Source organism: Tamandua tetradactyla, chromosome 1 (genome assembly GCF_023851605.1).
Source record: "Tamandua tetradactyla isolate mTamTet1 chromosome 1, mTamTet1.pri, whole genome shotgun sequence".
NCBI classification, from domain to species: Eukaryota; Metazoa; Chordata; class Mammalia; order Pilosa; family Myrmecophagidae; genus Tamandua; species Tamandua tetradactyla.
Window position 1 is genome coordinate 214,215,618 of NC_135327.1, and position 24,875 is coordinate 214,240,492.

Sequence of the window (24,875 nt, forward strand, 5' to 3'; positions counted from 1 at the left end):
GAACAAAACAGACGCCAGTCCTGCTCTCGGGACATTCGCATTCTTTTATTAGTTATTTTTGAACGCAGGGGAGAACCACTTATTGCCCACTCCTGATGTTTCCCTCTATATGGAGGTAAAGCCCATTAGCCTAACGCCGCTGAATGGTCTGGCTTCCTCTGTCTCTTCTGAGCAGCCGCCACTTATCTTGGGGGTGGGTTTAGGGGAAGGAGCTGGGCACCCTGCAGAGTGCATGGTTATGCTCCCCGGCGCCACCTGCTGGATTCGACAGAGGAAATGTTTGCCTCCACTGGAGAGGTCCGCCATGCTCCGGATCTGCTTGTGACGCTCCAGGTAACCAAGTCGAGTTTTAGGATTCAAAAGCCCATTTTGTTGCCCTCCTAAGCCACAATCCTTAACCTAGACTTAACCACATTAGAGGCCAAATTTTAATCTCCATTTGCCTGATTTTTTTTGTTTTCTTATTTATCACTTAGTCCTGAAGTGAGTGAAGGAGAGGTCCATTTATCAGAATCTCTTAAACACCCTGCATCCTATTCCTCTACCACTCTTTCCAGAACAATAGCTGTGCTGATATTGGTACATATACTTTCTGTCCATGTTTCTAGTTTTGACTGCATTTGTATGTAAACATGCAAATATTCAATATTATATATATATATATATATATATATATATATATATATATATATATATATATATATATATAACTTTAAAATAAGTGTTTCACCTGTGATTCTGCAGCTTGCTTTTATCAACGATACTTGAACATTCTTAAATTTTTTTCTAAGAAAAAAAGAAGGAAAATTTTGACCCCAAACTTCCCAAAACATTTTAATATCCCCAATGAAGAGAAGGTGCATGACAATTTGTGATGTGTGATTTGATGCTCGGAAAGTTAAATAATATGTTAATTGAAAATAATTTCTCTGTATTGTTAACTGTTTGATAGGTAATAATTCATGAAGTTTCCATCTTTAGCTCTCCCCCTTTCATTAGAAAGCCTGAGTTTTTGGCCTGTGGCATGCAGTTAATGCTCCCATTTGTCATTCTTTAAGAATAGAAATTTTGTTTAATACTTCTCTTGAAAGCTGATGTTAAATTTTCCTAAGCACTCAACGTTATAATCTGCACATATCTCTCCTGGTTAATATAAGGCATACTTTAACAATGAATGTTACTAGGAAAACCTGCTGGCTCCTTGGACACAGCTCTTTCTGACTGTAGGTAAGTAATAACTGCACTGAGGCAAGTTAGTACCAAATGCTCTTTGGCCTGGTCTCACCTTCTTAGCACTTAGTGATCACTCAGAAGAGTTAAGATAGTTTACTGACCATAAAAGAAGTGTATGAAAACAAAAGAACTATAGAGATAGGAAATATAGAAAAAAAGGAAAAAATGCTATACAAGTCCATACTTCAGAGAAAAAAAAATCCTATTTTAGTTTACTTTCTGCCACTCTTTCTATTATTTCATTTTGAGATGAAACCATCTAGACAATGTACTATCCTGCTTTTTTACACTTAAGTTTATATTATAAGGCTTTCTTCAGGTCATTCATTGAAACTTGATTGAAAACATAATTTTAAAATACAGGATACTATTCCTCAGCACTCTACTTAACTTTTCCTTATTATTATTGAAGACTACTTGGAGATACTTTGAGCAATGTTTCATAGTTTAGGATGAATTCCTAAAAAATAGAATCACTAAATCACAATGCATGGGCATATGTTAAGGGTCTTGATAGACACTTTAAAGTTAATTTTCAGAAATAATTGCATACCCAAAAACAAAGTCACAATGCCCATCTTATCACATTATACCACCTCAAACATTTGTAGCCTGTTCAAAATATATAACAAGAAAAAATATCACTATGTATCTTACCCTTTCAATTTATTTGATTACTAATGAAGATAGGCTCATTTGCATTTCCTCTCTAGTCAAGTCTGCTAATGTTCATTACCCCTTTGTCTTGAAGTTGGGTTTGTATACATACATTAATACATAGGTCTGTGCCTGTTTATATATGTGTCAGTGTTTCTTATTTTGCTTTTTGACCTGATTGTTATGTTTGTAATATCCAGAAACTATTACTTGTCTTGTAGTCTAATCTAAAATATTTTCATTTGTAATTTAATTTTTTGCCTTCTGCTTTTAAACCTACTCAAACTACATCATTAATTTCCCTCTATTTCATCCTCTTCCATCTTTCCTGTATAATTCCTTCTTTTTCATGTCCTCATTCTTCCCCATTCATTTCTTTACTCATTATATTTATGTGTAGTCCATATAGTATTTTTGAGAGTATAAAGTGAGGTGAAAATATAATTCACATATACATATTTTTTCACATATATTTTTAAATGAGTTCATGCACCAATACTTTTCCCCCTTGATTTGTAGTGCAATGCTATCTCATATAAAATTTGTATACGTGGTTTAGGGTTCTCAACTTTGTTGTCTTATTCATTTAGCAGATCAAAACTGGGAAAAGCAATCATTATTAGAAGTTAATAGGAATCAAATCCGGGTCCTCTGGCATGGTAGGCAAGCATTCTCGCCTGCTGAGCCACCGTGGCCTGCCCAGTTAATAGTGTTTTAATTCTTGGTGGTAAAGTTTTCTCTTACCCTCCTTTTTTCAAATATTCTTAACTGTTGAAGATGTTTCCTCTATTCATTAGTTTTATGTATATCTTTGTTAAGCAATTTTAAGTAGAATATCTTTATTTTCAACCTATTTCTATAAGCCCACTGAAATAAATATGTGTATTTGAGAAAGGTAAGAATATGGTAATACAATTGAGTTTATACTATGGGTTTTTAATCAAATTTATTAAAACTTCTTATCTTTTTCACAAAAAGTTCTGTTTTTGAATGCTGAATTAAAAATAGATATCTTCTATAGACTGTTCTGTCTACTTAATAATTCTTCAAAACACTTTTATAGAATGCAAAAACCAAAGAATTCCCCATATACACATTTTTTTGATGCAAAATTTTTTTTTTCTCTTTGTAACATACAAATATGTATGTTACATATAGTAACACATAGTTTGTTCTAATTGGTCCTTCTCCAAGTCTTTGGTATTTAAGCAAGTAACTTTGTATTTGGATTAAAAAAAAGATGAAAAACACACAATAAACTCCATTGGCCAAAAAAGCTTTTTTTTTTTTTTTAACAGAAGGCAGATTGTGATTTGGACTGTATTTATTTCTAGAGCATTCAGATAAAAATGTCTCTCTTTTTGAAGAAACATCAGGGAGTTAAGCATTAAGAAAGTAATTGATTTTATCTATTAACTTTTGGAGTTCCAAATTGCAATAAATAATAAAAATATATCTAGTGAATTTTGGCAAAGATGTCAAAGCCCACAATGATATTTTATCCTAATAGAAAGCACTTATAATAAAAATAATATAAATTAGAAACATTAAATTGTTATTGATTTTTCAATAAATTTTGTGACACTAAAAATAAATTTCCAAAACTTTATATTTTCATACATAGCAAGTCTCAGGATTTTCAATTTAAGTTTGCATTTCTGAATTTATAATTGTTATAATACATAATATTATAAAATACATATGCATTTTCTTAGTTTTCATAATATATTTGAAAGGAAATTCTCTCTTCAATAATCAGAGAAAGATTTGAAGATTATAAAATGTAACATAGTAATTCAGATAAATCCTAAAAATTTGTCACTATTACTGTCAATAAACTTACCATGCATTTCAATATAATCCAAAAGTTGTTGTTTCCAAACTCAGGATATGGATCTTAAAGATAAGAAATAATTAGGAAATACGTAAGTAACATTGTTTATTAAAAACTTCTTGGCATTTCTTGATGGTTTCAAGTCAACATATTTTGTTGATTAAAATATTATTCATATTTTATTTGAGTAAATGTAGTGCTGCCAATCGAAATTTAAAAATTAGAGGCTTTGCCTTAAAATAATGCTTTCATATTTGGGATAGATATTCAAACGTCTGTTCCTTTTCTTCTGAGCTATTTAACAAGTACATATTATCATGAAAATTTTCAAATAGTATGTCACAATCAATTTCAGTCATAAGCAGTAGTCTGAGTGTTATTTCAAGCAGATAGAAGTAGATATAGATCCAAGGTATGTTTAATCCTTGAACTTGGAAATGTAAACCTAAACTATAGAAATTAATAAAACATTTTTAAGAGTCTTTATAAAGCTTTAAACAGACCTGGTATTTAAAAAAGTACTTAAGGGAACATTTTTTTATCACCATTTTACTAAGTTTCAGTAGAGAAAATTGTTAGCCATTGTTAAATAAAATCCAACTTCTATTGAGGCTGGAATATGCAATATAGGGCTGCCCATTTGAGAAGGAACTTAGACATCTACACATTCATTTCCTGGCACTTTGCCTTTGAATTATCAAAATGGTGCCCATATGTGAAACAACTAGGAGTGTTAAGATGTACTGTCCACATTTATCCACTACTGTCTGGCCTCTCCAAGAGGGAGTTAACCTCCTGCAAACCTCCATGGGCACCAGTTATGGCTAAGGGTTTCATAAATGCAGGCCATTCCCAAGGCTTCGACCTTAGCTCTCAAATAATGTGAGAATGGGGGTTGGTGCTTTTCCAACCATGAACATCCATGTGGCATCTCCTCTCGCTAGTTTGCCATGACCTGAGGCTATAACTGGAAGACTTGGACCCAAATCCCCAGTTGCCCTTCAGTGTTCAATTAAACCAGGGTAAACACCTGGACCTTTTTCATTTCTAAAGTTTAATGGCAGGAAAAGTCAGGAGTCAAAGTTCTGGGAGGTATCTGTGCTTCACTAATCACATTTTAAATGACTCATATACCACGGATAGATAATTCTCTTTGAGTCTGGCTTCAGGCCCTGCTATATCTCTGTGTTCTGCCCTAGAATAAATGAGCACCTGGTACCATTCCTGGCACTTGAATTTTTCCAAGTGACGCTGTTTCAACAGGCCTGATGTGAGTTCTGCCCTCCGTTTGCCGTTGTTCATGTGACACTCGCTTTGAGTATGGGTTGTTGTTGCTGTTCATGGTAACTTAATAATTATAGCATTCTTCTCATAAGCAAGCTCTTAAGCCTGGCTTTTTTAGCTTCCCTGAAAGAGGGTAAGGCTATTTAAGCCCCCCATCCTCTAGCTAGGATTCCCCAAAGCAAATTCTATATACAGCATATAACCTCACCATCCAAAACAAATCTTTCCAACTTGGTGACAATTATTCCTCAGTTTTTGCTTTTCTAGACTATGACCCAATCTTTTTTAAATCCTTTCCCTTTGCCCCTTCTAGAGTGAGTAAGAAAGTTTCTGGTTGCCATATGGAGTATATTCTAAGGCAAATAATTCCAACCGTACACTACAAATTTGGTGAAAATTTATTAATTTTCCAGTGATTTCATTACAATGATTTGTTAAAAACAAAATAAAAATTATGAGCTTTGTTCATTTCTTTTACTTTTTCTTTATTTGCATTGTTCTTGGGGCGAGATTTAAGAACACAAAAATTGAGCATTCTTATTAAGTGTAGACTCTATAATAAGAAAATCTGCTAGAATTTTACTTCTATTACAAACTAGTCTATGTGAACATGGAAATATTTTTCTATACATTATAAAAGCTGAAAGGGCAGTGCAATGATGGCTGAGTGGCAGAATTCTCACCTGCTATGCCAGAGACCCACTTTCAATTCCCGGAGCCTGCCCATGCCCCCTCCCAAAACAAAAAAGAAAAGCTTAGTAATAAATCCATCACTGCTTTGTAATATGAAAGTGGGATAGCTTCAAAAGTAACCACATGCTTCTCTACCCTGATATTGCATTTATGCATTTCTTATATTATTATTATTATTTAAGTGGTATATTGAGAAGATCATTGTTAAATCATAATTATGTTACCTGGAGTCACAATATTCAATGTCAGGTGCATCTCCAATTATGCTTACAACAGCTACTTTTTTACGTCTGTCCCCAAGGTCCCATTGCAGAGCTGTGTTTGGCTCAGATGTGCTTTTATTATGGGAATAAGATAGAGAAAATCTATAGAACAGAGTATTGAGTATTAAGACAAGTAGTATCAAATGGAATATCTTAAGAGCACTGAATTCATGATGGATTTTCATGGAATTTCAGGTTGAAATCGGGATTTAAACAGAGAAATAGCATGAGGAAAGCAAGAGTAGGAAAGATATCCAATCCAAATCAACGTGGATCACTTTATAATTATTGTGAATTCAAGGCTGCAAGGAGATTTTTTTACTGAGGCAGAAATAAAATAAAATGCAGATTGGAAAAAGAAAATCAGAAAAGTCATCATTTCAACTATTAATTAATTAATTTCAAATCTTAAAATTATTATCAGTTCAGAAATAAATCCCATTTCAATTCATCAGAAGTACTGATTGTGGTAAATATTTTTCTTAATAGACTTTTTTTCTTTTTACAAAAAGGGATTTCAAAAAAGATGCCATATATATTCTACAGATTTTATATGTAATTTATGTGTTCGTGAATGTGTTTCCATGGGGTCTGAAGTTGTTTGCCTTGTTCAAATGCTTTAAGCTTTCTTGATATTTTCAACCAACTTTCCTTCAAAGGAAGGTTTCTAATATTTATTAAAAATATGATGATTCTGAAGGTTGAAATCAGAATAGATGTTGAAATAAAATTTAAGCTGTTTCAATAAGTAGTTGTAACATGCTGCTGCCAACAAATTTCTAAATTAATTATATTAAATGATAAAAAATTAGTTATTTGGAAATACACTTGAAGGATATTAAAAATTAATACTAGATATGGTATTAACATATTTTACAAGCAATTCTTTTATAAAGTAGTGTTAATCCACACTTTTCTCTAATAAGCTGCCTATTTCAGTGCTGACCAATAGAAATATAATGAGAAGCACATATGCAATTTTAAATTTTCTAGGGCCACCTTACAAAAGTAAAAAGAAACAGCTTGAATTAACTTTAATGATACATATAACTTAAATCCATATAGTCAGAATGTTATTTCAACTTGCAATGAATATGAAAATTATAAGGAGAATATTTTACCTTCTTTTATTCGTATTAAATGTTTCATATCTGTTGTGCATCTCACACTCGAACATTTCTGTTAGGACTAGTCACATTTTAAGTGTTCAATGGTCACATGAAGCTAGGGGCTACTGCATTGGCCAGCACAGATCAAAATCATAATCAGAATTCATTTCAAGTTCAAATATGATTTAATATCTTTCCTAAAAGCATTACAGACATATTTCTATACATTTTATTTTTCTCATCACTTATTGCATATAAATACCAAGCCAAGTAATATATCCATATATGAATGAGAAGAATTTCCAAGTCATTTAGCCAATTGTGCCAGGAAATTACTTAAAGTGCACTGATTGTTAAAATTGCTTTAATGACCTAACAAACTGACATTGTTTCTCGGTTTTGTATTCTGATAGGTGATTTATAGAAATTACTGGTTCTTCTTGAGTAATGGTCTGAAGTGTCTGTTTTATATGCTCTTATAAATGTCATAGACCTTCAGAATAAAGGAAAAAATGTTATTCGTTAACTTAGATAATTTTTTTAAATATTATTCATGCCTCCATGGAACTTACACTGTAAGATCACAACATTAAGTGTCTTAGATGTGTTGAACTTGAATATGTTTTATATACATCAATATTATAGGCATCAATATGGAAAATAAAGGTGATTATAAAAACCTACATTATACTATTCTTCTGAAAGCAATATAATTACTGGATGCAAGAAAATTTTTTGTACAAATTAATAAGAATGTGTGCTAAATGTTGATGCAATTCATGAGCCACCTTGCATCAGCAATGGAAAAATGGCACATATTAATAGTTGTGATGGATCCAAGAATAGCTAACTACAGACACATTCAGTACTAGATATCCATGAAACAAGAACAGTTTTACTTAATAGGCATATAGGTCTTTTTTAACTGCCACTGTATGCCAGGGCCTTGCAAAGTTCCTGCACTTAGATGACAGTCAGTAAATAATTGCCTAAATAAATAAACAAATGATGACCCAAGGATGCCTGTTATTTTCTCACCTGTGCCTGTAAGTTACAACACATTTTTAAAAATGCAAAGTTAGATGCTGATCCTGGAGTGTTAAAAAGAAGAATGAAAATATTTCCTCTCATTATCTTGAGAATCACTGTCTATATTTTAAAGCATTTTTGTTAAATACACTTATTTATAAATTGCATTACTACTAGGTCCATATTTTTCCTCAAGACAGTTGATATCTTTTTAGGGAAGAAGATTTCCAATTGTGGGGTATAGTTGTATGTAATTATGTACTTGGTATATAACAATATGAGAAATTACCATTTAGAAGTATAGGTTGAGAGGTGAAATTTTTTCATACTCTTTATTAGAAGTGATTTCTCAAGGGGAAAAACTCAATTAGCCAATTAACACTGAAGCATGCTACCCACATTTCTAAATTTAACACATAAAGAGAGTTTCTGCCATTTGGAAAGATTAAGGCGAATGGAAAACCATGTGAAAATCAGCCATTTATCAATCTATAATATGCCTTCCAGGAATTCATAAAACATAGCAAAGGGATGAAGTAAGACAAATACTACACATTTTAAAACCGCTTGGAGTTCATTCTAAATTTCTTTTTAAGGGAGAACCTTCGACACTTGTTCTGCCCTCATCACACACAATTAAAGACCCTTTAAGTCTTTTTTTCAGCTACAGTATTGACAGTCATAGCTTGACTGCCACCTTCTGGTACCAGTTGGCATATTGCTATTTCCTGAAGTTGATCTCTCATTGGACTAATATCAATATTACTTAGAGTTGATATAAGCTAATGTTTTATATTGAGTATAAGAAATGAAATCCTTTTTATTTTAAAATGAAATCATGTCTACATATTGAGTTTAAAGGATTTTAACCCTTATCCCAATCACTTTGAAGGGCTACCACAAAAATATTTAGAATTTCATTCATTCAGGCTGAAGGAACTAAGTCAGGAAGATATTCTAGACCAAAAAGGTGAATACTGAGGTTTAAATACTGTAATTTCACAAAAGTGATTAACAGCATTTTAGGACTGAGTCCTGGGCTGTTCAACAATATGATCTATAAGAGTAATTTTGAAAACTTTTGGTCCCAGAAATCCTTTACACTTTCAAGGTTTAGAAAGGATCCCAAATAGCTTTTTGTTTATATGAATAATATTTATAAAAATAAAGCATATTCAAAATTAAAATTGAGAAAAAACTATTTAATTAATTAAAAATAATGCAGTCTGTTAACATGTTTTTGAAGAATATTGACTATATGTTCTAAATAAAATTAGTGAGAAGAGAAGCAATGTTTTTTATTTTTCCAAATCTCTGTAATGCTTAATTTAATAGAACGTAGCTTCATATCTGCTTTTACCAATTATTCTACTGAAATCCGTTGTTTTAGGTGAAGTATATGATAAAAAATGGTCACATACAGATATGTACTTGGAAAATGGAGAAATATTGTAATTGCCTTTTCAAATAATTATGGTTATTCTTCTTAGATACTACACCAAAATTCAACAAGAGGAAGCTTCAGTGTGAAAAGTGCAATGTGAAATCTGAAACCATTTCAATGAGCTTTCCATACTCTATTATATTAAAATCTATTGTTTTATCTCACGCTTTGATGGGCCTTTTACCTATGCATGATTTTATAACATCAGCAATCCATATATACAGAATTGTGGGAAGAGGGCAGAGTAGGGAGCTCCAGGACTCAAAACAACTACTGAAAAGGCAGAATCTGTGTGAAAAAAATAAACTTTTTTTGGTCCTCTAGAAGCAAAAATGCTTTTCAGCATCTAGAGAAGAGCAAGAAGAAAAGGTTACCAGTGCCCATCCCCGCCTCTCGCAGCAGGCCATCATGGGGTCCAGAATCTGTCCAGCTCACTGATGACAGACAGGGACATAAAAATCCTCTTTCCTAAGACCAGGGGTGGGCACAACTAATCACTGATCACGACTTTTGATTGGTGTATTCAGATCACTGGGGCACTGTTCTGAGGACAGCTGTCATTCCAACATGCCTGGATGAAGTCTACGGCAGCCATTGTTTCAACACAGCTGAGATAACAGGGGTGATGGTGGAGTCCTAAGGATGTGGCACTTCCTTAGGGCTGCAGTGGACAGTTAATTGAAGGGCTGCATTTGCTATGTAGGACAGGAAAGTTCAGCTTTTGGCTCCCTTCCCTAGCCCCTCCACAGGACACTTTGGAGCTGATCTGTGCTCACTTTGTGAGTTCTCAGCTTGGTTTGGGCTGGGAAAGTCTTCTCTGTAGTGTCCCTCCTCCCAGATTCGTCCACTTTAGACAAAGGTAGCTTAGGACCACAAAAGAACTGTTAAAACTATACAAGTGGACTGTGCTGGTTGGAAACTGTTATGTACTCTTTTAATCCAATCTTGTGGGTGCACACTTCTTGTGGGTGAGACCTTTTGATCAAATTGTTTCTGTGGAAATGTAAACCACCCAATTCAAGCAAGGTCTTAATCCTTTTACCAGGGCCCTCTATGATGAGTATAAAAGACGGGAGGCGGGCCGCGGTGGCTCAGCGGGCAAAGTGCTTGCCTGCTATGCCGGAGGACCTCGGTTCGATTCCCGGCCCCAGCCCATGTAACAAAAACGGAGAAACAGAATACAATAAAACAAGAAAATGTTTAAAAATGTTTCCCTTTCTTCCTTCCTTCCTTCCTTCTATCCTTCCTTCCTTCTCTCTGTCTTTCCTTTAAAAAAAAAAAAAAAAAAAAAAAGACGGGAAACGAGAGAGCTCAGAGCTGACACAGAGAGCAGAGAGATGAAATCAAGACACAGATGTCTAGAGATGTGGAAGCAGCTGAGAGAACTGTTTCAACCCAGAAGCCGAGAGAGGACAACAGACATGGTCATGTGCTTTCCCATGTGACAGGGAAACCCTGGACATGATCAGACTTTCTTGAGAGAAGGTATCTTCTTGTTGGTACTTTACTTTGGACATTTTCATGACCTTAGAATTTTAACTTATAACTTAATAAATTCCCTTTACGAAAGCCAATCCATTTCTGGTATATTACATTCTAGCGACATTGGCAAACAGAATCATGGTTGGTCTGGAAAAAAGGTCTACAAGCTTCAAACACCTGGAAGGGGGAAGTTTGTCTCCAAGGCAACAGAGGAGACAACTGAACTCCCATGAACAGGAGAACTCTGAAACAACTAACAAGCAAAAGCCCAGGATCAAAAACTGCCCAGAAAGACAGGGAAAACTGCACAGTGCATTCACCTTGGGCAGACGTTTTTGCTAGTCAGACTGATGTGCAAAAATATTTGTGTCTTATCACCAGCTGGCTACAAAAACAGGAAGAAGACATCCCAGGAAGTAAATCCCAGAGTTAACATGTTAAATATTAAAATGTATAATTTGCAATAAAAGAGTACAAAACAAGCAAAGAAACAGGAAATTATGGACCATCAAAATGAAGAGGATAAAAATACAAAATACACCAACAAAAAAGTTGAAGAATGTGGACATATGCAACAAGGCTTTTTAAAAAGACCTTAAAAATGATCAAGGAGATGAAGAAAAATGCAAAGAAAGAACTAAAGAATATCAGGGAAATAATGACTGAGCAATATGGGAGTCTTAGTAAAGAAAAAGAAATTTAAAAAGGAACTAAACAAATAACTGGAGTGGAAAATCACAATAACTGAGATGAAAAATGCCCAGAATCGTTTTCAAGAGTGAATTCAAGCTGACAGAGACAGATTAAGTGAATTTGAAGACAAGACACTTGGGATGAAGCAGGCTAAGAAGCAGAAAGAAAAAAAGATGTGTTAAAAGTGAAAATAACCTAAAACACATCTAGAATACCATCAAGTACACCAAAATATGCATTATGGAAGTCCCAGCAGGAAAAGAAAGAGGAAAGGGACAGAAGGGATATTCAAAGAAATGATGACAGAAAACTTCTCAAGGTTAGCAAAACGCCTGAATATGCACATCCAAGAAGCTCAGAGAATACCAAACAAGATAAATATGAAGAAAAATGTACCCCATCGTTTACTGGCTACACTCTCAAATGCAAAAGACAAGGAGAGAGTACTGCAAGCTGCCAGAGAAAAGCAATGTGTTATGTGCAAGGGAGTCCAAATAAAATTGAGTGTCAATTTATCATCAGAAACTATGGAGGCAAGAAAGCAGTCGGTTGAAATATTTAATGTACTGACAGAAAACAACTGCCAGAAAGAAGTTTATACCTGACGAGACTTTCTTTAAAAAGTGAGATAAACAGAAGCTAGGGAAGTTCCTCACCACTAGTCCCATCCTACAGCCAATGCCAAAGGTAGTTCTTCAGACTGAAAGGAAAAGAAAAGATGAAAGAGAGTGGTCCAAAGTGGTATAAAGAAACAAAGACCTGCAGTAAAGGTAACTGTTTGGCTAATCACAAGTGCCAGGATTATTGTTTGTGTTGTTTGGAATATAACTTCACTTCTTTCTTCTTACAAGTGCTAAAATACAAATGCATAAAAATAATGTTAAATCTATGTTTTGGGGCATAAAGTGTAGAATGATATGTCATATCAAGTTAAAAAAAATGTGGGGACAGAGAGGTATAGGAAAAGTATATGTACATGCTACTGAAGTTAAGATGGTGTCACACCAAGATTTTTATATATTTAGGATGTTAAATTTTCCATGAGGAAAATAAATGAAAAATATACCCAAATAGAAATGAGAAGGCACTTACATGATATGAAAAAAAAATCAAATAAATATAATCAAATAAATATAAAAACAGACATTAACAGAAGTGAGTGACAAAAAAGGTATAAAATTAACAAAGGCTAAAGAGCAAAATGGCAGAAGAAAGTCCTGCAATTATATAGTGATTTTAGAGGTTGTTTTTTGTTTGTTTGTTTTTTGTATGCTGTACAGCAGGGTCACACTTCATTATTTTTCTATGTGAGTATTCTGTTAGTGCAGTACCATTTGTTGAATTTTTATTTGCTTGTTTTTTTGATTGTTTCTTTTTGTTGGTTGTTTGTTTTTTGGGGAAGTGCGTGGGCCAGGAATCAATATATAGTGATATTAAATGAAAATGAATTAAACTCCCCAGTCAAAAGGCAGAGAGTGACAGAATGGTTAAAAAAAGTAAAAAGTATGACCCAACTATATGCTGTCTTCAGGAGACTCACCTTAAATTCAAGTGGGTTGAGAGTGAAAGACTGCAAAAATAATACTATGCAATTAGTATCAAAAATGAGCTGAGGTGTCTGCCCAGGCAAAAAAAAAAAAAGTGAAAAATGAGCTGAGGCAGGTATACTAATATTGAAAAAATAGATATTAAGTCAAAAACAGTTATGAGGGACAAAGATGGTTATTATTTATGAAATGGGGACAATTCAACAGGAAGATGTAACAATTATAAATATATATCTACTCAACAATGGAGACACAAAATATATGAAGCAAATACTGATAGACTTGAAGGGAGAAATTGACAGTTCTACATGAATAGTAGGAAAACTTAATACACAACTCTCAACAATTGATAGAACTCTGGTCAGAATATCTATAAGGAAGTATAAGAATTAAATGATCTGTAAGCCAAATAGACCTAACAGGTATATGTAGAACACTTCATCCAACAAAAACTGGTAGTCATTTTTCTCAAATGCATATGCATCATTCTCCTGGATAAACCATATTGTGGGTGAGCAAAGAAGTCTCAATAAATTTAAAAATATTGAAATCATATGATATATATTCTCCATGCATGATAAAATGAATCTAGAAATCAAAAGAGGGAGAAATGGAAAATTCACAAATATATGGAAATTAAATGACATACTGTTAAAAAACCAATAGGTTAAAGAGGAAATCAGAACTGAAATTAGGAAATATCTTGCAGTAAATTAAAACTAAAATATGAAATACTAAAATTTATAAGATGCAGTGAAGGTGATAGATAAATTTATAGCTCTAAAAGCTTATATTAAAGAAGAAGAAAGACATCATATGGGAGACCCAACTTCAAAACTGAAAGAACTAAAAATGAAAGAGCAAACAAACACAAAGTGAGCAGAAGGAAGGGCAGTACAAAGAATAGGGTGGAGAGAAATGAAATAGAAAATAACAACAAAAACAAAACACAGAATCAACAAAACCAAAACTTTGTTCTTTAAAAAGAGCAATAAAATTGACAAATCTTTAGCTAGACTGACAAAGAAAAAAAGAGAGAGGATACAAATAATGAAAATCAGAAGCGAAAGGGGGAACATTATAACCACTCTGGTGAAATTAAAAGGACTATTAGAGGATAGTATGAACAACTGTATGCCAATAAATTAGGTTACCTTGATGAAATGGACAAATGTCTATACACAAACTACCTACATTGACTCAAGAAGAAATACAAGATTTCAACAAACCAATTACTAGTAAACAGATTGAATCAGGAATTTAAAAAATAATCTTCCAACAAAGAACAACCCAGGACCAGATGGTTTCACAAGGGAATTCTCCCAAATATTCCAAGAAAACAACTCCAATTCTGCTCAATCCCTTCCAAAAATTTTGAAGAGGTGGGAACACTTCTAATTCATTCTAAAAGGCCAATATAACTCTCACACCAAAGCCAGATAATGATACCACAAGAAAAGAAAACCACAGACCAATATCTCTTATGAATATGGATGCAAAATTCCTCAAAAAAATGCTAGCAAACAGAATACAACAGCATATTAGATGAATTTTACACTAAGATCAAGTTGTACTCATCTCTGGTATGCAAAGTTTTTTTTTCCACATTAGGAGACCTATTAACGTAATACACCTCATTAACAGAATGAAAGAAAAAAAAAAACAAAACGTGATCTCAATTGATGCAGAAAAGACATTTGGTAAAATCCAGCACCACTTCACGTTAAAAGTGCTTAGAACACTAGGAATCGAGGGAAATTTCCTCAGCGTGACAAAGGGTATATATGAAAATCTCACAGGTAACATCCTACTTAATAGTGAGAGACTGACAGCTTTCCCTCTAAGATCAGAGAACAACACAATTATGCCCACTGTCACCACTGTTAGCCAGCCACAGTACCGGATGTTCTTGCTAGAGCAATTAGATAAGCAAAAGAATTAAAAGGCATCCAGGATGGAAAGGAAGAAGTAAAACTTTCCTTATTTGCAGATGATATGATCCTATATACAGAAAATCCTGAGAAAATAACAACAAATCTCCTAAGGTCAGTAAATTAATTCAGCAAAGTGGCAGGGTATAAGATCAACACACAAATATCAGTAGTGTTCCTGTACAGAAACTATAACCAATAATAAAAAGAAATCAAGAAAAAAATCAATTCATAATAGCAATGAAAATTATCAAATATCCAGGAATAAATCTAAGCAAGGATGTAGAGTACTTCTACAAGAAAGCTAGGGAACGCTGATAAAAGAAATTAAAGTAGACCTAAATAAATGAAAGGACATTGCATGTTCATGGCTTAGAAGATAATATCTTTAGGATGTCAATCCTATCGAAAGCAATTTATATATTCAATGCAATCCAAATAAAAATTCCAAACGCCTTCTTTACGGAAATGGAAAAACCATTCATCAAATCTATGTAGCAGAGTAACTTAAAACCATCTTGAAAAAGAGAAATGAAATTGGAGGACTCACACTTCCTAATCATAAAATTTGTTACAAAGGAAGAGTAATTAAAACAGCATGGTACAGGTAACAGTGACCAACATCTTAACCAATGAAATCAAATTGATAGCTCAGAAATCAGCCTTCACGTTTATGGCCAACTGATATTTGAAAAGGTTGCAAAGTTCACTCAGTTTGGAAAGAACAGTTTCTTCAACAAATTGTGGTGCGGAAAGTGGATCTCCATTTGCAATAAAAAAAGATCCCTACCTCACAGCATATATAAAAATCAAATCAAAATAGATCAAAGACCTAAATATAAGAGACAGAGCTATCAAACTCCTAGAAGAACTCATAGGGAAACATTGTCAGGACTTCATATTTGGCAATAGTTTCTTAACCTTTACATCCAAAGCACAAGAAACAAAAGGAAAAAATAAGTAAATGGGACCGCATCAAAATTAAAAACTTTTGTCCCTCAAAGAACTTTATCATGAAAGTAAAATGACAAACTACACAATGGGAGAAAATATTCAGAAACCACATATCTGATAAAAATTTAATATCCAGAATATATAAAGAAATCCATCAAATTAACAACAAAAAGATAAACAACCCAATTTTAAAAATGGGTAGTAGATCACTAAAAGCACATGAAAAGATGTTCAACATTATTAGCCATCATGGAAATGCAAATCAAAACCAAAATAAGTTTCTGTTTCACACCCATTAGAATGGTTGTTACTATAAAATGGAAAATAACAAGTGTTGAAGAGGATGCAGAGAAATAGGAAGACTCATCATTGCTCGTGGCAAGGTAAAATGGTGCAGCTACTGTAAAAGATAGTTTGGCAGTTCCTCAAGAAGCTGAATATAGAATTGCCATATAATCTGTCAAACCTGCTACTAGGTTTATACTTAAAAAATTGAAAGCAGGGACTCTATCAGATATTTGCACACTGATGTTCATAGCAGCATTATTCAAAATTTCCCAAAGATGGAAGCAACCCAAGTGTCCATCAACCAATGAATGGTTAAATAAAATGTGGTATATATTACAGTGGAGTATTATTCAGCCATCAAAAGGAATGGAATCCTGATGCACATGAAAAGAAGGACGAACCTTGAAGACATCACATTGAGTGATATAAGCCAGACACAAAAGGACCAAAATTGTATGATCTCATTGGTTTGAAATAATTGGAATGAATAAACTCATATAGTCAGAACTTAGAATATAGGTTATCAGGTTATAGGGTTAGGAAATGCAAAGCTAAGGCTTAAAAGGTACAGAGTTCTATTTGCATTGATGGAAATGTTTTGGTAATGGATGCTAGTAATGGCAGCACAACACTGTGAATGCAATTAATAGCACAAAATATATATCTGAATATGATTAAAAGGGGAAATGTTAGATTGTATATATGGTAACAACACATTTTTTTAAAAATCCATGAAACAACATTACACAGTGAACCCTAAGTGAAGCCATAGACCTTAATTAATAATGCAATTATAAAAATGGGCTACCATCAATTTTAACAATTGTTCCACACCAATGCATGGTGTTGGCAGTGGGGTGGCATATGGGAATCCTTTATTTTATGCATGATTATTTTGTAAACCTACAGCTTCTCTAATAAAGAAGAAATTCATATATACAAAGTATTAACTACGTAATATCAAAAATCCATATTTATACTATTACCTCTAATATCATAAGAAAAGTATCAGTTAAGTTGTCAAGACCACAGTAGCAGGTACAAGCTTCCCAAAATTCTAACTTTCACTTAAAAGCTCAACATTTATTGTCAACAAGTAGTGTCACTTGTTTTCCTTGAAGACAGACGCTTGGTTTATTCCATCCAAGAAAATGTCTGCCAAATATCCAAGGCTGAGTAAATAAAGATTTTATTTTAGTCATTTTTTCAAGTCAAAACAATGTCCCATGAAAACCTAACTACTTCAGATCATAACTCAAACGATCACACAAGTGATTTTCCTCAAGACCATACTTTGGTATGCAGAAGTGCCTTATGTATAGTTTCCCTTTCTTTATGCAGAATATTAAAAATACATGTATGAGGGTCGAGATTTAATAAAACTAATTTGTTTTTGCTGCTTTGTAAGGACTTTCTTTAGTGAAGTCGGTGCTTTTATTTTATTTCACTGTGCTGATGGTGAAAAGTAGAATTGACTGGTATTATAGTTTGTGTCACTGCCTTGATTTGTGCTAAGCCATCAGTAGCTGTATTCATTATTGCTTTTTACCACTAGTGAAAGTGGCAACGCAAAAGGCAATGTCTTAGTATAATCACAAAAAGTTTTGACCTTGTGGAATTCCTGAAAGATCTCAGAGATACCACAGTCTGAGAACCACTGCTCTTTCTTAATTCCACTAGGCAGGTGGCCAGCATGTTGGCCTTAAGCCAAGACACCCGTCCTGGAACAGCAATGATGGTCTTCCACAATTAAGTTGAAATCTGTCTCCCTATACGTTCAGTAAACCCTACCCTTATTGGGAAAGCACAGAACAAAATTAATATCTCTTCTGTATAAAAGCTTTTCAATTATTTCAGGATAGCTTTCAAGTCTTTCTAAATTTCCACATCAAACAGTCCTTCATTAATCAATCCTTCTTCCTAATAATTAATTTTAACCTTCTTATACATATGTGCTACTGATACAGTTGAGTTTATACCTATCATTGTAAAATTTATTTTCAACCAATTTCAAAGGTTTCTCATCTTCATCAAAATCTGTTGATTTTCTCTGCTCAATCCTAATTTCATCCCCCTTTATACTTCAAGGCCTTACTTCACCCCAAAAAAGTAAAAATATAAAGATTAATAAAATTGATAAGACCCTAGCAAGATTGATGAAGAAATAACACAGAAAATATAAATTCAAATATTCAAAATACTAAAAAAGATAAGTAGCTTATCACTACAAATCCTAGATAACTTCAAAAAAGTTAATAGCTTTATGGCAAATATTTGCACAATAGATGACAGCATTCATAAAAAAGAAACATTTATCAAAATAAAAACTTGGAATTATTCTTTATCTAAATGCATTGACTCCATAATTGAAAAATATTCCATCAAACAAAACCCCAGTTTACATAGCTTCACTGATGACTACTTCAAGCATTTAAGAAATAAATGCTAGAAATATTCCATAAACTGGCAATGTGATTTTTGAAGCCAACATACCTATGGTAGATTGATTGCATTAACTGTCTTAATTTATCTCATATCTCTGTGTCCATACCCATGGTTTGTTTCCTCCCACACTGACTGTGGGCTTGGCCATTTGACTTGCTTTGACCTGTGGAACAGAAGCAAATATGCAGCAAGAAGAGGCTTGAAGAATGCTTGTGTGTATCCACTCTTTCTTGGGCCCCAGGAACTGCCATCAGAACATGTTTGGACCAGCCCCTGGAGGATAAGATATGTGAAGGGGAACTGAATTATCTCAGCAGGAGACCGCAGTAGACCAGCCGGCTCACAGACAATCCATGAGCTGACCGCAGAGAAATGAGTCAGCCCAGCTGAGAATAGTTATCCCCAGTCCACATCAACAGAATTTCCCAGCCAACCATAAACTGATGAGTAAATAGGCAAATATAATTTCAGTGGTCTTCTTATGTGCTTCATCATTTAGAAACATAAAAAAGTGAAAAAAAACCTGCTGACAACTCACTTATGGCACCTGACCTGGGAGACAGCACCCTGCATTTTTAAGGTGCTGTCCTACAAGAATGCAGTATGTGCTTTAAATCAGCAATTTATGATATCAATTCCCTCACACCTGAAATGGGCATATCTGGGAACCAAAGGAAGGATAGAGGTGGGAGAGGCCCCCTCGTTATTACACCTTATAAAACAATTGAAAAAAAATGTTGCTTCCCATTCCTGTGACCTTGGGTTCAAGGAATTTGGAGACCCTAATGCCAGGAGGCCACACTCTTGTCCCCTGGCACTCTGCCTCACTACTGCACTTGGGCTCCAGCAACCACTCTTTCTTTCTTACCCCATTAGGCATGAAGCTTGTAACAAGTTCCTGATATTGCCAGTTTCTGGGTGATTTTTTTTTATTAGGAAAACTGTGAGTTTACAAAACAATTATGCATAAAATACAGGTTTCCAATGCACCACCATGCACTGGTGTGGGATGTGTGTTACTATTAAGATAGCACTTTTCAAAATAATTGCACTATTTTCTATAACTGTTTTATCTTTGTTACAAGTGATGAAAGATTATTAAAATAATTCTATCTACAATTCATTATTTATATTATTTGCAGTAAGTATATTTTTCCTATATACCACTTGCATTAGTTTGTTAAACTTCCAGAACACATTATACCAGAAATGGAATGGCTTTTAGAAAGGGAATTTAATAAGTTAAAAGTTTATAGTTCCAAGTCTGTGAAAATGAACAAATTAAGGCACCAGTGAGAAAATGTCCGAAGTACTTTCACTCAAGAAAGGCTGATGCTGTTCAGGACGCCTCTGTCAGTTAGGAAGTCACACGGCTGGCATCTGCTGGTCCTTGTTCCCAGTCCCATTACTTCCAGCTTCTGATGCCAGTGGTTTCCACTCTAAGTGGGCATTCACTTAGCTCTTTCAGGACATAAATCTGGGTTTATTTAACATCTCATGGGAAGGCACTTCTGCTGGGCTCTGAAGCAACTGATTTCTAAGCATCTGCATCCGTGTCAGCTCTGAGGTTTCTTTAAAATGTTCCCCATTTTAAAGGACTTCAGTAAACTAATAAGGACCCATCTTGAATGGCTGGAGTCACATTTCCATCTCATCCAAAGGTCACTCCCATAACTGGGCATGTCACATCTCTGCGAAGGTAATCTAATCAAAATTTCCACCCTGCATATTGAATCAGGATTAAAAGAAACAGCAGCTCCACAAGATTGGACCAGGATTAAAACATGCCTTTTCTGGAGTGCATAATAGCTTCAAACCAGCACACCACTCTGTTACTGCCACCTTCCATTAATATCATACATTTGCTATAGCTCACTAAAGAGTGTTCTTATACTTGTACTATTAACTATAGTCCATCCTCTACAATAGGGTTTGCTGTGCTGTACAGTTCTATGTTTTATCTCTTAATTTTTGTTATATATATGCATATGTAAAAAGCAACATACATAAAAACAAAAACAACATATATATAAAGTTTCCTCTTTTAACCACATTCACCTTATCATTCAATGTTTTTTATTGCACTCACAATAATGTGCTGCCATCACCACCGACCATTTCTAAACCTATTTATCATCAGCTTAAAGTAGTAATTCTGTACAAGTTACTCTTTATGTTTGTCTATGAAAATTTCTCTGTGAAACACATAAAGGGTAGCATGTTTGACATATTTTTGAGTTTTTATGAACTTAGACACGTTGAATTGAAAAAACGACTTGAAGCAATTGAGATCTGTTTAGACAAAGGTGATTAAGGAAGTCTCCACAGGTAATGTACAGATAGTGAGAGAAGAAAGACCAAGATGTTCCCATATTAGGTGCAGCAAGAGAAGGATAGATATTACATTCTATTCATATCAACAAATGTCAGGTTTTTATAATTGTCAACGAGCATTATTGGTTGTTGATGTCATCAATTTGACAGGAAACAAGATGTAAAACATCATTTGTGCTATCTCATATATCTTTAGAAATGTGGGTTTCTAGAACAAATTCAAACTGATACAATGTCTACTAGAGGAGAGTATTGTAGAAATCTAACAAGAATGGTTTATAATATATTTTCAGAATCCTTTTCAGCTATCGATTTAGTTATTGCATACTAATTGAGCATGACACTATAAAATAAAACCAAATCTACCATATGCAACCTGTTTCCTTTTCAGCAAGGGGAATGCCTCATCAACTGTAAAATAATAATAATGATTGTGCTATCAATAAATTTTAATCTAAATTAATTTCTTACGGCACCCAATAGTTTGGAGCTCTGAACAGCAACTGCTTTGTTCAACAGAATTCCTAATGTTTTCTTTGGACCTTTTGTGCATGTTATCCCATAAAATACTGGTCTTTTATTCTTTGTTGTGACTTTAAGATGTTTTGCAGAAATTAAGTCTTTTAGAAATTATTTTGTTTAAGATTACATAACAATTATGTGAAGATAAGCATTTCCAGTGCACGCACTTTTCATTTGTTTGAGGTACCATTTGTGAAAATTTTGAAATATGAAGAAGTCAATTTAGAAAAAAATCATTCTAGTTCATTTTTAGTACATTAGCAATTTGACACTAATTAGAATAGGTTTAAAAGAAAAACAGACAAAAAAAAGAACAAACTCTTATATCTGACATATCTGACTATATGACTTAGATTATTATCGGTCCCAGATGAAGTAGCCAATATATGCTAAGATAATTACTTCTTGGAAAATGTTATAACTATAATGCATTTTTGCAAAAGAAAAATCTCAAATCTTAAAAATAAATGAATCTTCACTTAAGCAAGTGTGAGAAAACTCTCTGCTACAGAGTAGGAGAGCTTTCTATAGGCATAGGTTCTAGTTTTATAGCAAGTTAAGATTTACACTTAGTGACAGTGGAAGTAAGAAAAGTTCATATTTTGGACCTGGCTAGATAAAACATTATATATAAATCTAGCCTTATCAGGTGATGTGCTGGTTTGAAAGGATGTATGTAACCTAGAAAAGCCCTGTTTTAATCCTAATCCCATTTTGTGAAGGCAGCCATTTCTCCTAATCCTTACTCAGTATTGCATATTTGAAACTGTAATTAGAGCGTCACCCTGGAGATGTGACTCAATCAAGAATGATTGTTACACAGGGTTAGGTGGAGATGTGTCTCTACCCATTTGAATGGGTCTTGATTAGTTTACTGGAATCCTATAAAAGAGAACAGCAAGAGAGAAAGCCAGGAGATTCTGAGAGATCAGTGACATAGCCATGAGAAGCAGAGAGTCCACCAGCCAGCGACCTTTGGAGATGAAGAAGAAAAACACCTCCTGGGGAGCTTCGTGAAACAGGAAGCCAGGAGAGAAAGCTAGCAGAGGATGCTGTGTTCACCATGTACCTTTCCAGATGAAGGACAAACCTTGACTGTGTTCACCATGTGCCTTCTCACTTGAGAGAGAAACGCTGAACTCATTGGCCTTCTTGAATCAAGGTATCTTTCCCTGGATGTCCTTAGATTGGACATTTCTATAAACTTGTTTTAATTTGGGACATTTTCTCAGCCTTAAAACTGTAGACTTGCAATTTATTAAATTTCCCTTTTAAAAAGTCATTCCATTTCTGGTATATTGCATTCCAGCAGCTAGCAAACTAGAACAGGTGAGTTCTGATTGCATGCAATGCATTCTTCTATTCGTTCTAAATATAAGTTCCATTATGAACTCAAAGCATATTTTAATCACCTTATGGTAATATCTTCACCCAAACATCTGTAAGGGCTTGCTTTCTGAATTTTGAAACACATAGGATTGAAATCCTTGTAAGAGAACAAATAGATTACTTTTATCATTGTTATTACTGCTTCCTAACCTTTGATTATCATCTGTCTGAATTCATTTACACTCTCATATTGGTCATATTTGCCACTCTTATTGCCATGTCTTTGCTCTAAATGTTAACATCAATTATTTCCAAATCAACTTGGGTATGCTAAACTCCTTTGCTTTCAGAAGTGGATAGTATGTCTACCTATGTGTCATATCCTACTTGCTTTTTCCTCTTTTCATGCATGCATATATTGACTAACTCTTATTTAAGAACTTCATTATAACAATTAAGTATGAGTCATTGTTTTGTCTCTTGTTCTGGATGCGATTCTTATTATTATTCTCTCTTGAGAAGATACAGCTGCCAATTTAAGTTTTGGCATATGAATAAAACTCCCACAACAATTCCAGCTGGAAGAGTGGAAGAAAGAAAAACATGTCTATTCAGCTTTAAAGTTTGGTCTGATAAAATTACAAAGCCAGTAAGAACAAAAATATTATAGTATGAAGCCTTAGGGAACCCACAAGAAATACTCTAGTGATAATGTTTTAAGTGTTTATTGCCACAAATACCAGTTAAACAGTAGAATCCTATGATCATGCCAATTCATCAAATAATGTCACTGGCCCATTCTTGACAATAAATGGATTTCCAGAATTCTGCAGTGGATTAAATCATTTTTAATTCAAACCCCAATGATGTTTCTTGACAGGGAGCAAAAGTGGTTCCTCCTGATTGGACTTAAGAATGATGTGTTAGAGGCTTGGCATCAAAATTTTCATTGTCCTGTATCAGGATGGAATTATTTTCTGCTTCCCTTTTTCCCTCTGCCTCCTTTATCCTGGACACATCACTCCTGGCCCTATCTTGGAAAATATTGATTTAAAGTACCTCCCAATTTTGTGGGAAGAAATTTACTCTACCTGTGTTTCTCATTTCCTTAAAGATATGTTCAGGAAATTGATTTCCACTGTCACATTTACTTTAGAAAGATCTCAGCTAAAATGGTAATGGGAATTAAAATGCTTCATTTTAGAGAAAAATAAAATTATTTTATGAAAACTTGTAAATATTTAATATCCTTTAAGTAATCAAGGCCAACAAATAAGTATCTCAAGAAGGTGGGAGGTCAAATAATAAAAAGAATAGTATGATTCACAAAGCAACCTGCAATATTTTGCCTGTAGCTAAAGGATGTTTTTCTGAGTAGGGTCAGTTATAAGGACACAGAATGCCAGATTGTCGGTTTTAATTGAGCGTAACATGCATTAATACCTGAAGGGTTGCTTTCTGCAGGTTTCTCATGGACTTTTCCACTGAACAGAGAGCGTCCACCTGCTGGAAGGCATGTTCCGCAGTTCAAGTCAAAGTCACCTAATGGTTGGGAAGGAACGGTTGAGCTGGAGCTTTGGGTCTAAGGCAAATATCTCACAAAATCCTTCCTTGTTCTTTCCGTTTAGCAAGGCAAATACCAAGGAAACATGAGACTAAAGCTTGTGGTATTAGCATCATAGATCCTCAGATTTAATAGGACATGGAATGAGAGAAAAATGAAGCAAGAACTACTAGTTCAGAATTGTTTGTGGAAAGAGAATGACATTCATAATCCACAATACTGAAATTAGATCTCAAATTC

The 24,875-nt window shown here is 34.1% G+C and overlaps 1 long non-coding RNA gene across 1 annotated transcript in view; it reads right to left on the minus strand.

Moving 5' to 3' along the window:
* LOC143688071 (uncharacterized) overlaps positions 1-24,603 on the minus strand; it is a 47,973-nt gene extending 23,370 nt beyond the window's left edge. The window contains exons 1-2 of the long non-coding RNA XR_013177813.1: positions 24,515-24,603; positions 18,935-19,159 (exon numbers count right to left, since the gene is read on the minus strand). This is a non-coding gene — a long non-coding RNA (uncharacterized LOC143688071). The remainder of the gene's footprint in view (positions 1-18,934; positions 19,160-24,514) is intronic.
* Between the last annotated feature and the right edge of the window lie 272 nt (positions 24,604-24,875).